Below are 16,567 nucleotides of genomic sequence, written 5' to 3'. Positions count from 1 at the left end.
GGTTTGTTACACAGGTATACATGTGCCATGTCGGTTTGCTGCACCCATTAACTTGTCATTTACATTAGGTATTTCTCCTAATGCTATCCTTCCCCCTGTCCCCCACCCCATGACAGGCCCCCACGTGTGATGTTCCCCACCCTGTGTCCAAGTGTTCTCATTGTTCAATTCCCACCTATGAATGAGAACATACCATTTGACTCAGCAATCCCATTACTGGATATATACCCAAAGGATTACAAATCATGCTACTATAAAGACAACATGCACACGTATGTTTACTGCAGCACTATTCACAATAGCAAAGACTTAGAACCAACCCAAATATCCATCAATGATACACTGGATTAAGAAAATGTGGCACATATACACCATGGAATACTGGTATATGCACATTCCATTTGGAATATGCAGCCATAAAAAAAGACTTTTAAAACTAAGAAGGAATAAGTGACTTCTTTTGTCCCTGGCTTAATTCTCTCTGATTCCCTCTTATCTAGCTATCTAAATAAAAGAATGTAACAAGCTGAAAGGAAACGTGAAGAAAAAAAACACATGAATTAATAGCTCATGATATACTACCTGACAAATTTTATACCCATAATTTCTTATAATTCCATCAATTGGTATTTCTATTCCCATCTTGTAGGTGAGACTGTCCAGTTTTAGAAGGATTCCCTGTGATCTTAGGCAATTTCTTTTTCTTTACACCTCTGTGTCCTCACCCGTAAGTTAGGATATATCTACCTCATAGGGCTGTACTCATGACCAAAGCTCATAGCTCCAAGCAACAAGAAGCAGAGCTCCAGGGATGACAGTGTAGTGTGGAATGGACACCACTAAACAGGGAGGGCCTCAGGCACACTGGCTTCCACACTGGCTGCCACGAATCCTCCATGAACCATAAACACACCTCTTTACCTCTCTGAGCTTCCATGTCACCATCTGTAATACAATAGTGTTAGACTAGACTATTGCCAAACTCCCTTCTATCTCTCAAATTCATTGTCCACAGGTTCACCCTGCAAGTCAGCTCCTAAGCCCTGACAGAGTCCATGGGATGGGGCTGTGACCAGATGCTTGCTTCTCCTCACTGTCCCAGTTCCCATAGGAGGCCTGGTCTCTCCCCTCAGCTCCGGAATAACAGTTTGATCTGACCTGTCAAACTGTGAGCATCAGGTACTGGTGTGTGCTACACTCACAGCAAACCTAGGATCATTTTCGTTTCATCATCATTCTATCTGTCTATTTAAATGAAAGATAGCATGCTCAGAACAGCATGTGGTAAACAACAAAGCCCATAGGAAAGAAATGCAAGGACCCCAGGGCAGAGGGACGATCTATGATGAGAAGGTCTGTAAAGGGTGCAGAACCCAGAAGTTCATTATGAGTGGGTGCCACTTAAGATTGTTTTTATTTTTCAGGTATGGTTTTTGCTAACATCATCATGTCATGTTGAAGGAGTTAGGGATATTATAGCCATGAGTTCATGCTGAGATCTCAAAAGAGGAAAAAGGAGAAATGATACTGTCTTTGCTCTGTGGCACCTCGCGATGGACATAATAGATGATAGATGTGTTTGGAAGTAAGGGAGGATTAGTGGCTAGGTGAGGTAAACAAAAAGAAAGCCTTGCCAGGTGCAGATCTGCATTTGAAACACAGCTGCTTGGAGTGGACCATACATGTCACCTAGGGACACATGCTGCTCCCATCTTGCTGATTTAATTTTCCTCTACATGGGGATTTCTAAAATGGAGCATTAGTGACTCCCTCCTTTGTATTCTGACAGCTCTTAGGCCATATCTTTATTGTACTACTTCAAATGCTAACTAACCACGGTCCATCCCCCACACCAGACTCTGAGGGTCCCTAGTGCCTCGGCATCCGGCAGGTTCTAGGTCACGCTTATTTTACCAAGAAAAGCAGCAATTAATTCCAGCGTGGGAAGCAGGGGTTGGGTGAAGTTCCACAAAGGTTTTAGCCTATGAGCAGGACTGTTTTTAAGCAAGGATTTTTCCAGATGAAAAAGCAGAAAAGTTTTGCAAACAGTGAAAAACCAAGGAGAGAGGAGACAAGGCTAGAACAAAGAAAGACCCATAATCCCAGGAGGAGACTGGGGCATGAGGTCAACTTCTGGGAGACACGGAAATTAGTAACTGAGGCAGAGAACAGAGGAAAACAGAAGTTTGAGATGCCTGTAGGAGACCCAGGAGATGTCCCAAAGGGAGGCAGTAGAATCGGTATGGAAGTCAGGAATCTGGAGGACCCCAGACAAGTGCTGAGGGGGAAAGGGTGAGGGCCAAGGACGTGGCTCTGAAGACAGGAACATTTCAGGGCCCAGAAGAGAACGCATGAAGGAGACTGTGTAGGAACAGAGGTAAGGCTGTGCTGTGAAAGCCATGAGGAAAAAAGAGTTTCCCAAAGTCAAAAAACGCAGGCAGCTGAGCTACCCTTTTAGATTTAGCCCAAACAGCCCAAGGAGTGGACGTCATTTCAAATCCCAGAGCCAGCTCTGGTTCAGTGGCCTGGCCCGGGTCACCAGGGCCCCACCTAGCCCCTGGCAGTTTTCGTGGAGACTGTGCAAATCCACTTTGGAACCAATGAATGGGCTTGTGTTCCAGGCTTATTGCAAAAGACTTGAAGTTCTGGTGTCTTACGGGAAAAAAAGAAAAACTGGTAACTTTTTTAATGCATGATAAAGAAAATGTGTGAGAATGTTCCCTGAGGTGATGGGTAGTTATTTTCCCATCAGTAAACCTCTGTGAAACAATCTGGGACTGTCCTTCCTCAAGGAGCTGAGGCCGCTCACAGAGGCCACCATCTGGGCAAGCAGGTGTGGCTGAAAAGCACACCGACAGGCCCGCCACGAACGCACGTGCAGAAGCTGATGTTTATTTAAACGCTGCAGCTGCTACTCATAGATCCTGACGCTGCTTGTTCCTGGCTATTAGAATCGTTGCGGAGTCGGGGAGAAGGGGGATGTTTAATGCCTTAGCTCTGCGTAACCTATCCCAATTCTGTTTGCTACATAATGTGTATTTGTGTTTCACTAGAGTGCTTGAATCTCGCAAATGTGTTACAAGGCTGCAGAGACTGAGTTGGTCGGCTGCTGGGATCATTTCTCAGAAACTCACCTAGTGGTCTCACCTAAGGCTGGATTCTAAAATGTCTTAGGTCCATCCTGAATTCAGGCAGGAGAGCTCACAGATTCCCCTGTGTGCCAACTGGTGCCTGAAATTTCTAAATGCAAATCCTTTGGATTGGAGCATTGTCCTTGGGGACAAAGAAATGCCCTTGGGCTTCTAGCTAACAAACAAGAGAACATTCTAAAAACCTCCCCACCAAAATCACCTACATGAACAAAGGAAATACCATAAAATGAGAAAAATTGTCCATGCAATAACATAAGGTCTTAGAAATTACAGCACTCTCGATTCCAATACAACATTAAATAATCCCCCCAGATCTACGGCAGGCAGCCAGCCCCTATGCTTGTTCCGCTTTGGCGCCTCAGGCTCTGGAGTGTGTCTTTCCATCCTGCACTGCCCTAAGACTGTTCTGTTTCTGCAGGAAACTACAGGTATATTGACTTCCCTCTACCCATACATCTGTCTCTACCTGCTCCCAGCTGGTCCAGTTTGCTCGTGGTCCAGGAAGCTGTTGTTTGTTGATCGAAGGCATAAGAGTAAGCCTTTTCTCCCAGGACCCTGTTTCTCCCAGGTATCTGTGCTGCAGGGGCTCAGGAGCAGCTTCCTTGAAATGAGGTCCCACAGCTGCAGCCACTTCTTCCAGCACCACCCCCTCTTCCAGGTTGCCAACTCAGCACCTTCCATGCGTCCTTTTCAGTCCTTTTTTGAGCCCCAGATAGCACCCTTTGTATCTTACCAAAGTGAGGTTGTGCCCCACTGAGCAATTCCTGTGTCTTGTCTGTTCTTAAAAATTGGGACTTCACAGACCTCTCTTCACATGGATAAGTAAAGGAGAATAAACCTGGGCATGTGGAAACATTCCCAAGCACAGAGATGAGAAGAAAGGCCAGAGGACTCTGAGGGACTCGTTGCCTTCTAAAGCACACACATTGCAAGGACAAAGAGAAAACAATTGTAACACATGCTTCATGTTGCTAATAAAATACAAAAGCACATAATCTGTGAACAAAAGGAGAAGCCATGGTAAAAGCAGAACTATTCAAATGTCTATATATATTTGAGTAAGGATTTAACCAAAATAAGCATTTCTAAAAATAAACAATAAAACAGTACAAATAGATAAAATACTAGAAAAAACTATCCTAATTTATTTTTAATCCAAGTCTGGATGTAGACAGTTCTCACAATGATCCAGGCAGCAATTTTGAAAATAAGTTTATACCTAGTTTGTTTTAGTAAATTTTCTAAATTCCAAAAACAAAGAAAAAATTCTAGAAGTATTCAAGCAAAAACCACCTGTTTTTGTTACCTGTTGTTTTAGCCTGAGTTTCTGTAAAGACAAAGCCTGAGGCAAAGGTTTAGGTGCTATTATTTTGGTGGGTGTACAACAACCCCGGGGAAGCAGAAGTTGGGAGAAAGGAAGAGACCAAGGAAGAGCAAATATCCAAGGCATCCCTAGTATCAAGCATAACAGATTTCTCAAAATTTCACGGGGCCTTTTGAGCTATGGCAATTCTGTCCTGAGAAGGAAGGGAAAACATTTTACCCACTACCTCCCCACCTCATGTTGGCCAAAAATGTGCCCCTGGTGATGTAAACTTCCATGCATCTCTGGGGTGCACATACGTCATGGTGAGCAAGTCTCAAGATGTCCAGTGCCTCTGCATCAGCAGGGAAGCCCAGGTCGGAAGGTGAGGGATGTGGGACTGACAAGGCAAGGCATGGTCGGCTATGTCCATATGAAGTCCATTGGAGACCACATAAAGCTGGTCGTCACAGCAGCACCTGGGGCAGGACAAGTGCCAGGGGCCCCAGAGACTGGTTAGGCCTAGAGAATGGGAGGTGGCTGCTTTTCCTACAAAGGATCAAAAGTCAACTTTAGACTTATCCTCGGCAACTCTAATTTTAAACAAGCTTGGCAAAGCATGCCAACTTCATACAAGGCACTAGACACTAAAGCAATGGAGCAGCATTTCCGGAATTTAAGTGAAAAAAAAGTATGACCCAAGAATTCATACACAGTCATTGACCTTCTTGTAGAAAGACAGCAGAAAGGCATCCTCAGATGCAGAGGCTCAGAAAATCTCCTAATATCTTTCCGAATAAAGTTCCTGCAGTACACAGTCCCTAGTACACAGAAATGAAATGCAATTAAGAACCCAAGAAGAGGTCAAGTGCATTGGCTTATGCCTGTAATCTCAGCACTGGGAGGCCGAGGCTGGTGGATCACTTGGGCCTAGAAGTTCGAGACCAGCCTGGGGAAAATGATGAAACCCAGTCCTTACAAAAAATATAAAAACTTGGCCAGGCATGGGGTGAGGTGGGAGGATCGCTTGAACCAAGGATGTCAAGGCTACAGTGAGCCGTGATCACGCCACCGTGTTCCAGCCTGGATGACAGAGTGAGACCTTGTCCCAAAAAACAAAAACAAAATAAAACAAAAAAGAACTCAAGAAGAGAGAAATTGTAACTAAAAAGGATTATCAGGAAGCATTAAAACCTGTTAAATTACAGATATATTAGGTTGGTGCAAAAGTAATCATGGTTTTTGCCATTAAAAGTAATAGCAAAAAACCGCAATTACTCTTGCACCAGCTTAATAGGTCTGAATAATCACTGCAAATCTTAACAGAAAAAAAGAAAAATATTTTATAAAGAGATACGTATTGACCACTTTAAAAAATTAAATGTGGCATTTATAATCACACATTAAACTTTTAAAGTCCCACATAGCTCAGCGTTCAAAATTTGGAGTCATAAATGCTTATCTTTATTCTTGATTTTGATGTTTCAAAAAAGATGAGCTATGAGTTAGGGTTTTATTTATTTAAGGTATATATTTGTAGATTGAAAATCAGGATGTTTACAGAGAGGCAAGTGCAAAGCAAATAGTATATACAGCACAAATCAGAATAAAAGGGAAATATAGACACGAAAGTGTAAGTTAAGACGCCTGAAAGAAAAATTAATTTAAAGTGCTGGGAATAAATATAAGTGAATCAAATGTCTGTACTAAAAAAGAAAAAGGCTTTCGGGCTGAATAAATAACAATGAGCTATCTATAAGAGATTTGACACATTGTTTTTTAAGTTTGGCAAAAATATATCAGACAAATGTAATATACAATTCAAAACAAATTACATTAAATTTTAAAAAGCCAATTTTTAAAAATTGATAATGGTACCATTCATAATAAAAATTTTACAATTAATATCTTTTATACACCTAAGAATAAAGCACCAATAGAGAAACACGACTCCAAGCTCAGAGACACCAGTACCAGCCAGAGAGCACCTCACCATCACCCAGACACATTAATATCATTGATGGTCTTATTTTATAGGTAAGGAAACCAAGACTGAAGAAAGTTAAGTCATCTGCCCAGAGTCATATAAATAATTACTGAAAGAGTTCAGAACCTCCTATCAGGTCCTCTGAGGGAAAATCCTATTCACTATACACCTAATTTTGTGTCATCCACCAACACCTTGTTTCCATCCCAGTGGGTGTGGTGGTCATTAGGGCTTTTCACAAACATGGTGGTTCTCTCCTTGCAGGCACACTGCCGCCTTGCACACCCATTCACTTGAGGTGTGTGTGGTTGTGCATCCATATGGGCTTCCTGAACATCTCTTTTCACATGGCCTTGGCAGCTAACGATGTTCCAAATAATGACTGCAATAATAACCCAAAGCAAAGACCCCACCCATCCAGCCCCTGTCATCTCAAGATGAACAAGTAGTGTGAGAGAAATCAATCTTTATTGTTTTAAACCAGTAAATTGGCAGTGGGGATGGGATGGGGGGTCTTCAATACTACAACATGACCTAAATCTATTCTGACTGAGTCATCATTAATGATTTTTTTCTCCAAGACAAGGCCAAGGACAAATGCATGCCAGCATTTCATGGGAAACATTTCATAGGCCAAAAGCCATTATTCAGTCATTTGTGGCTTTAGCCATTTAACCAGTTACTAATCCCCCAACTGTACTATTGATAGACCAAAAGCCTATCGAGAGACCCTATCAAAGACTTACTGAAATCCAAAGATACGTCTATTGCATTTATTTGTTTATCAGATGAGCCATAATGACAAAGAAGAGATGAAGTTAGTGCAGAATAACTTCTTTATCAGCAATCCACACAAATTCCTGGTGACCACTGCTTGCTTTCCTAAATGTTCACAGATCCTTTTCTTTAGAAATCTACCCTAGGAGGTAATGAAACGTAACATTTGATCTGAATCTTAAGAGACAAATACAATTTTCACAGGCAGAAATTGAGGGGAAGGACATTTCAGGTTGAATAACAGAATGAACAAAATTTAGATGGAATAAAGTACATGACTTTGAGTTAACCAACCCTTTGCATCCATTTTAGTCCATGATGCAAAGGTGAGCTAAATGGTGACAGTGACTTCATAATGTCTAAAGATTGTTAATGCATGCAAAGGGCTTTGGAAACAAAAAGTGAGCTGGACTGAGAAAATTGCATGTCTTAGCCTTTGGCATCTTGTAATAACTGATATATTACTTTATCTTTAAATGAACCTAGAAGAACTTTAAGTATATAATTACATATTAACCTAAGCACCCCCCGCAAAATTGCTTCCTAAAGGAATAATAAATTTTCAGTGACAAAATTTAATTAAAAACTCACTCTTAAGATAAATAAAAGACTTTTAAAAGTGTTACACTTGCTGGGTGCAGTGGCTCACACCTGTAATCCCAGCACTTTGGGAGGCCAAGGCAGGCGGATCACTTGAGGTCAGGAGTTTGAGACCAGCCTAGCCAATATGGTGAAACCCCATCTCTGCTAAAAATACAAAAAAATTAGCTGGGTGTGGTGGTGGGTGCCTGTAATCCCAGCTACTCCAGAGGCTGAGGAAGAATTGCTTGAACCTGGGAGGCAAGGTTGCAGTGAGCCAAGGTCATTCCATTTGCACTCCAGCCCTCCAGCCTGGACAATAAGAGCAAAACTCCATCTCGAAAAAAAAAAGGTGCTACACTTGAGGAATGAATTCTTCTTGCTAAGCTTTTTTACCCAAAGCGAATTTGTTTCCCATAGGCTCGGTGACTAAATTTAGAGACTTCATGACAAAAATAACAGAAAGTGTCTGCACAGTCATTATAGGCCCTCCCTGGCTAAGTAAGAGAAGGCATACCTCGCCTTTATGCTGTCATCCCAGAGGTCAAAGGTCTTCTGTCTAGTGCACAAAGCTGGAAATTTCCAAATAATCTAAGAAAACATTCAAACAGTTTCAGACAGTTTTTTCCATTATTTACAATGCCGCCCATGATAAGATGGAAATTTTCTGAGGGTGGCGTGATAAGCTTCATGTAAGCAAGACACAGCTAATGGCTTGAAGTGTGGAATTCCAGGGCTTCCTGAACAGGCCATTTTAGTACAATCTTCCCTTGACAGGGTTAAGCTGCTTATAGATTCCTTAGATAACATTGCAAGGCAGACAGCTGAATGGAAACCCAACTCTAATGCCTCAAGACAAAAATGACAGAAAATAGCAAACTAAATACCAAAGAGCAAGGAGCTTCTGAAAGGTGAGACATTTCTCTTTCTATATCCTTCCATTTTTCTGCCTCCACTGAAAATGAAAATGGCAACAAGCTATACTGTTTTTGGTAAATTACTGGCCACACAGTCGGGTTAGCATTGTTAGATTGAATGAGCCAAACCCTAGATTTTACCAAAATTGCCAATGGATTTGAACCACGGGTTTGAGTTTCCAACAGCTATAGTTAGTTGGCTACATGGCCATCATATTCGAGCGTGTCTGCTCATGGTCACAAGACAGGAGGCCACAAGGATGGTGCCACTGAGCCACGCCTGGAAGGCGAGAGAGCTGTGTGGGAGCTCTGTGCTTGCTGTCGGCTGCCCTTACTCAAACTGCCTCTCCTCTGGGCATCAGAAACCCCTCTACAAAGCTGGCCAAGAGGCAGGCAGGAGCTCATCCTGATATCTAGTCCTCACTAACTCAAATTTTATAAAAACAGGAAACAAAAATCCTAGAAAAGTGCAAGTTCCTATTTTCACAAGATTTCTCAGGCTATTTTACAGTTTCGAAACACTAAGCTGGTGCCTAAAACTACAAGAACACAGAAGTGTTAAAACTGCCAGACACTTGAAAGATCACCTAGTTCAGAAAATCCTTATACAAATAAGGAAGTAGAGGCCCTCAGAGGGGAGGTAACTAGTAAAGATCATGGTGCTGATGGTGGAGCCAGGCTTCAGATTTCCAGTCCAGATCATTTTTCCTTTATGCTATGCTGTGTCCTTTGTTTTCTGTTTTGTTTTGTTTTTTTTGAGACAGAGTCTTACTCTGTTGCCCAGGCTGGTGTGCAATGGCATGATTTCGGCTCATTGCAACCTCCACCTCCCGGGTTCAAGAGATTCTGCTGCCTCAGCCTCCTGAGTAGCTGGGATTACAGGCGCCCCTCCAACTACACCCAGCTAATTTTTGTATTTTTCGTAGAGACGGGGTTTCACCATGTTGGCTAGGCTGGTCTCAATCTCCTGACCTCAGGTGATCCACCCACCTTGGCCTCCCAAAGTGCTGGGATTACAGGCATGAGCCTGGCCCTCCTTTGAGGATCAAGGGGAAGTGGAAAAATTCTACCATCTAAATATCTCCTGAATGTGTTCCTCTCTAGCCCAAATGATACTACCTTCCACATTTTTTTTTTTTTTTTTGAGACGGGGTCTCACTTTCTCACCCAGGCTGGAATAAAGTGGCATGATCATAGCTCACAGCAGTCTCGACCTCTTAGGTTCAAGTGATCCTCTTGCCTCAACCTCCCAAGTAGCTGCAACTGTAGGCGCCCAACTACTTTTTTGTATTTTTTGTAGAGAAGGGTTCTCACTATGGTGCCCAGGCTGGTCTCAAACTCCTGGTGTCAAGCAATCTTCCCGCCTTGGCCTCCCAAAGTGCTGGGATTACAGACATAAGCCACCATGCCCAGCCCACACTTCTTTTTTTTTTTTTTTTTTTCTTGAGACGGAGTCTCGCTCTGTCGCCCAGGCTGGAGTGCAGTGGCGCTATCTCGGCTCACTGCAAGCTCCGCCTCCTGGGTTCACGCCATTCTCCTGCCTCAGCCTCTCCGAGTAGCTGGGACTACAGGCGCCCGCCACCACGCCCGGCTAATTTTTTGTATTTTTAGTAGAGACGGGGTTTCACCGTGGTCTCGATCTCCTGACCTCGTGATCCGCCCGCCTTGGCCTCCCAAAGTGCTGGGATTACAAGCGTGAGCCACCGCGCCCGGCCCCACACACTTCTTAAATATTGCTGCTAAGTGTAGTTTGCTTTTTTCCCGAATGGACTGCCAGGACTCAAATCTCATCTACTCCAATCCTCTTCTCCACTATTTTTAGTAAACTGAAGTAATGTACCTAAATTTCCCAATGTCAATATGGCCCATATCACTTTCCTGCTTAAACCCCTGTAATGATTTCTCATCTTTTTTGATGTAAAGTTAAGTTTCTCAGCATGGCCTGAAAATTGTATGATCTGACCATGCCTAACACCTTCCCTACCATGCATGCTGAGCTCCTGCTGCAGGCACTCCTTGCACATCATGATTTTGGTTTCTTCCCTCTGTACCCTTTCATGTCATGGGTCCCTTATTGGAAGATTCTTCTCCCTTTTGTTTGATTGGGTAATATTTATTCCTCTTTCAAAACATGGCTTAAGGAATATTCATCCCAGTGACCAATGACTATTGAGATCTAACTACTAGGCAAACTTCTAGTGACCACAGATCATGTCCCCAAGTGCCATATTTATTAGGCACTGCGCCAGGTTGCTGAAGTATCTTATGGGCACCATATTAAAAATTCATCTAGCTTTCAAACACATAGACAAAATATCTGATTAATAGGATAGGGACTTTCTGAGCATATAAAAGCTAGAAATCAAAAAGAAAAGACAAGTAGATCTAACTACATAGAAACTTCTGTTAAATGACTTGGAAAACTTTGCATATGACAAATTATTAGCATCTTTAATAAATAAAAAGTTTTTATGAAACAAGTACTAAAAACCATAATAAAGAAATGAGGAAAGACTATAAACTGAGATTCATAAAAAAGTACTAATAACTGTATAAAAAAGAATGTAATCAGCTACTCAGGAGGCTGAGGTAGGAGAATCGCTTGAATCTGGGAGGCGGAGGTTGCAGTAAGCCAAGATTGCGCCACTGCACTCCAGCCTGGTGACAGAGAGAGACTCTGTCTCAAAGAAAAAAAAAAAAAAAAAGAATTTAATTCCACTAGTAGACCAGAATAGAAATAAAAGGAAGATAATATTTTTCAGCCATCTGATTAACAATCATCATATTCAGCAATGACAGGGTAACCAATAAAATAATCACTCTCGTACTTTGCTAATGGGAACTAGATTTATATCACCTATCTGGAAAGCAATTTTGCAGTACATATCACAAGCCTTAAAATTTCATTCCCTTTGACCCTGTTTTTCTTCTCAAAATCTAGCCTATGAAAATTGTCATAAACGATAGAAACTTGTACTTCACAGCATTATTTATAGTAGCAAATGGGACACATTACTAGTGTTCAATAAAGGAATAATTACATAAATTCTGATAGAAATATAGAGTATAATGAAGTAAAAAAATTTCCTTTAAAGATTATTTTATGACAAGAGAAATGGTCGTGATTCAATGAAAATGCAAAGTCATCTTTGCAATATAATCCAAATTATATTTTTAAATCTATGTATGTCTAGAAAAAAAGACTAGAGATAGGTAGGTAGATAGACATTAACATTAATTATTTCTGGGTAAGTTTAATTTTTTTATAGTTTTATGATATTCCAAATTCTCTACAATCACTTTACATTGCTTATATAATCACACACCCATATATATGTGTATACATATACACATGTAACATATACAGATATATATATATTTATATGTATGTGTGCTTCTGTGTATGTGTGTGTATATATATCTGTTTAAAAATCAATGCAATCCAGCAACCCATCTACAATCTATATGATTAATTACTAGAATATTCCTTTTAAGACCTAATAAAAGTATCTAAAGCTGATAGCCACAAAAAAATGGGCTATAGCAACCCCAACACTGATGAAGGCATCACACAAAAACAGTCTTCCCTAACAACCTCAACGCTCATAACACCATAAACCATAAACATTGGTCACAATTTTACAGTGTTTTTGTGTAGTTCCCCACTAGACTGTGAGTTCCATGAGAGCAAGGATTATGGATGTGTTGATCACTAGAGTTTGCTCCAGGGCATAAAATGCCTGGACACATATAAGGTGCTCAATAATTTTTTTTAATTAACTATAAAGGGAGAAAGATATTAAGGAAATCTAAAGTCGTCGGGGCCTCTAAAAGAATGCAACAATTGACAATAAAGCCCTTATTATCTCATAACCTACTTCGCCACTCCCCATAGTCAGCACCCAGAAGGAAAGCTGGAATCTAACTTTTCTCTTTTCCTCAAAGCCATTCTTACTTAAAGTTCTTTTCGCTGAGACTAAATCCTTTAAACGTTTTATCTAACTAAAGCCTCCAACACTCAGACGTAAGTTAACAATCGGCTAATTGCAGCCAGAAGTGTCTGAACCCATAAAGAAACTCTTATTCTCTGGAATGAAGCCCCAGTTAACAAAATGGGAGGTCAGGTAACGTCTTCATAAGCTCCGGACTTTCTAACACCCCTTCAGCTGTGTTTCTGTCATACAGCAAGTCCTGTTCTGATCTTAAATAACAGAGAGAGAGACAGACAGATAGACAGTGTACTCATTTACTTTCACACTGCTATAAAGGCATACCCGAGACTGGGCAATTTATAAAGAAAAGAGATTTAATTGACTCACAGTTCCACATGGCTGAGGAGGCCTCGGGAAACTTACAATCATGGCGGAAGGGGGAGCAGGCACATCTTACACGATGCCGGTAAGAGAAAGTAAACAAGAGCAGGGAAAACTGCCTTACAAAACCATCAGATCTCGTGAGAACTCACTCACTATCACGAGAACACCATGGGGTTAACTGTCCCCATGATCCAATCACCTCCCTCCCTTGACACGCGGGGATTACAGGTCCCTCCCTTGACGCACGGGTATTACAATTTGAGATGAGATTTGGTTGGGAATACAGAGCCAGACCATATCGGACAGATACTGCCAGGGACTCAGATAGACTCCACAGTGCTTACTAGTGAGTCTCCCATCCCCAACCTACCCCTACCTCAACTCTGGGCGAGGACAGCCACAGTCTCGGTAAGAGCAGTCACTGATGGCTAAAAGAGTATCGCGGACTGAACCAAAAACTAGAAATAAGAAAGGAGAATGCTATGGGAAGCTTGCCTGGGTTTCTCCGCTCAGTAACTCATTCAGGGCAAGCAAACAATTAGGCCAAGAGTATAATAAAGAAAAATGCCGTTGTTCTACTGTCTCCATGCCTCGTGAAGAAAGAATGGATTGGTAATTTTTTTTAGCTAGTAAAACATTTTGTTTATTTATAAGGATGTTGAGAATAAATTCTACCACAAAGGGGGATAAATAATGATTTTCCAAAGCATTAAATTATAACTAATTTCCCCTGAGCATCCAAAGTGTGTGATTTATTGATACTGTCTGGAATTTACATATAAGAAAAGTGAACTATCTAATTTGTTATGAATCCCATCTTGTTCTCAACTGTCAAAACACACACACAAAAAAACGCCACAAAACATTCACCATTGCACAATAGTCTTTGCAATTAAAATGGAGTGCTGACTTTACCATCAAACAAATCTGGTTTTCAATCTGGTTCAGGTACTAAGTAGTGATGTGACCTTGGTCAGGTCTCTGTCCTCTCTCAAATAGAGAATGATGGCAGCCACCTCAAAGGGGTGTTACTGGGATTAATCAGGGATGCCTCCTGTGGTTCCTGATACAGCAGCCACTCAATAAATGGTCCCTATCCAGATCTGAGCAGAAGTAAAGCCATGTAACCCAATATTTATCAATAAAAACATCTTAAGTGCATATAGACCTTGCATTTAGACCGTTCCCTTTCATTGAATGTGAATTGCACTGTATCTTCTTGTTTGCACCAACCTCTTCTCATTTTACTTCACATTATGCCTGAGAAGTAGCAAAAGCTGTTATTATTAATCCCCATTTGAAGTTGAGAAATTAAGCCTCAAACAAGTTCAATGAATTGTAAGCCATCACCACCATAGCTAGAAAGAAGAAGAAATGAAACGCAAATCCAGGAATTCTGGGTATTCCAAGTACTTTACTCTTTCTATGCCTCCAGGTAGCATAGTTTCTAGACAAATAAATCTGAGATGCCCACCAGACCAACACAGTCAACTAAACAACTAACTTAGGAAAAGTTTCTCAAAACAAGTAATAGAGGCATAAAGGACTATGTCCAATAGATCATCTGGAAAGAGATACCCCTGAAATCTATAGTAAAAGAAATATATATTGGAAAGCCAATCAGCTCAGCAAACAGCAGCTGGTGGACTGATAGTAAGATAATGACTCAAATCAGAGAATAGTATATTGAACTTCCAATACAGGAATTACTTTAATTATAACCAAAAAAGATTTTGCAAACAGACATGTGCCGAAAACCAAAAGGACAAAGATTCTCCAATGCTGTTAGGCTAGGCTATAAAATAACATTTTATGATGAAATAACATTTTTCTGATTAAACACCCTTGATACAGCAACTCTCTCAGTGAAGCAAGACAAGGACAGGTGTACAATTACTTCTCAGCAATTCCAAAATCCAAAATGCTCTGGAAACTAAGGTATTTTTGTTAAGTGTGGCACCAAAGTTCATTTGGTGAACTAACATGAGGCTATGCTATGCAGTGTGGATATTCAGATATTCCATATCAGACACGTTATGCGTGATCACACTCCAGACCCCACCTATAATATTATGTAATATAGGCACCATATTATCTTTCTAATATCTCAGATATTTTGAATTATTAAATATATCTGGTCACAAAAGTTTCAGGTAAGAACATGCAGGCCTATTGTACTATTTTTCCATTTTAATTTTCATTTCACTGTGTGTCTAATACTAACATTTGGGTAAAGGTACTCAAAATATAGAGAATTCTGCTAAGCAGAAAATCCATATGACCGTAATTCTTAAAACTCTTCTTGTACCTGGAAAGAAACCCAAGATATGTCTATAAAACTAGGAAAAATTGGTTCAAAGAGGAATTAAATCACGTATAGAGTTCCCAAGGTTACATGTTAATTACTGTAACACGACTGCTAAAGAAAATGTTTTTTATCAAACTGTGTTGTTAAAACCATTGAGTTCTGATGTAAAAGAAAGATTTCAGCCAAGTCATCTGAGAAGTGTTCATAAAGATATCCCAGACTATTCACCTATATTTTCATCTCTGCCTTGATGTGTGCCCTGAGACAGGCTGCAGTCTCCAGACCTCTCTTCTCTTGGATAACTGCCTAGAGCCCGGGCTTGAGAGGAAAAGAGAAGAAAAGTTATATCCTGAAAACAGCAACATAAAAAGATCAAACAAGCCTACGGATTCTTCTGTTTGAGGAAGAATTTTTTAAGAGTTATGAGGTCTCTGGGTGGGGCTTAGGTGGTTTCAAGGTTTACACAGCTCTGAATTATTTGAGGTTGTCCCATGGAGATGGGGAGCAGGGAGGCTCCCGGTGGTTTGCTGAAAGTCGTCTGCTTCAGATCAAATTATTGGCTTCAAGCTTGGCAGTGAGGAACTAATCCCAACGAGTACCAAAGCCGAAAGAAGAAGAAATCAGGTGGGACGGGGCAAGAAAGGGATGGAGAAAGCATTATACTCTGAACTAGACTCTCCAGAGTTCCCTGGTTCTTTTTAAGCTAAAGATGAGCCCTGACATGAATACTCACTCTACATTCTCGCTCGTCTCCTTTCAGTAGCTGAGCTAGCTCCCTTGGAACAACCAACAGTGCTGTTTCCTCTGCATGGAACAGTCTTCTCTTCTTTTCACCTGCTGAACTCCAACTCATCTTTTAGGTCCTAGCCTAACAGTCTCTTCCTGTAGCAAGCTACCCGTGGTCCACCCTCAACCTGTCCCTGCACTACATTAGGTCTTCTACATAGCCCGCAGCTCCTTGCCGCCCCCATCATAGCACTTACTTCACTTGGTTATAATTGCTTTTTTTTCTCTCTGCCATCCCTGTTAGATATAACCTCCTTGAGAGCAGGGGCTATATTGATCTCAGTCGCCATTATATTCACAGCACCTGCTGCAATGCCTAGCCCATAGTAGATATTTCATAAATCCCTATTATTTCTGTGTTTTACATGTGAAAAAAATGTAAAAGCAGTTTTTTTAAGGGTGTTGCAGTAACATAGGCTAGTAGCTTTCAAACTATACCAAC

General features: G+C 41.1%; 1 long non-coding RNA gene across 1 annotated transcript in view; it reads right to left on the bottom strand.

Annotated features, from left to right (window-relative positions):
- The window catches only part of LOC116467291 (uncharacterized), a 106,416-nt gene extending 93,284 nt beyond the window's left edge, over positions 1-13,132 (bottom strand). The window contains exon 1 of the long non-coding RNA XR_009213267.1: positions 13,035-13,132. This is a non-coding gene — a long non-coding RNA (uncharacterized LOC116467291). The remainder of the gene's footprint in view (positions 1-13,034) is intronic.
- Between the last annotated feature and the right edge of the window lie 3,435 nt (positions 13,133-16,567).

Source organism: Hylobates moloch, unplaced genomic scaffold (genome assembly GCF_009828535.3).
Source record: "Hylobates moloch isolate HMO894 unplaced genomic scaffold, HMol_V3 SCAFFOLD_4, whole genome shotgun sequence".
Lineage (NCBI taxonomy): Eukaryota > Metazoa > Chordata > Mammalia > Primates > Hylobatidae > Hylobates > Hylobates moloch.
The sequence above is the reverse complement of the archived record's forward strand: the minus strand, read 5'-3'. Positions and strand labels throughout refer to the sequence as shown.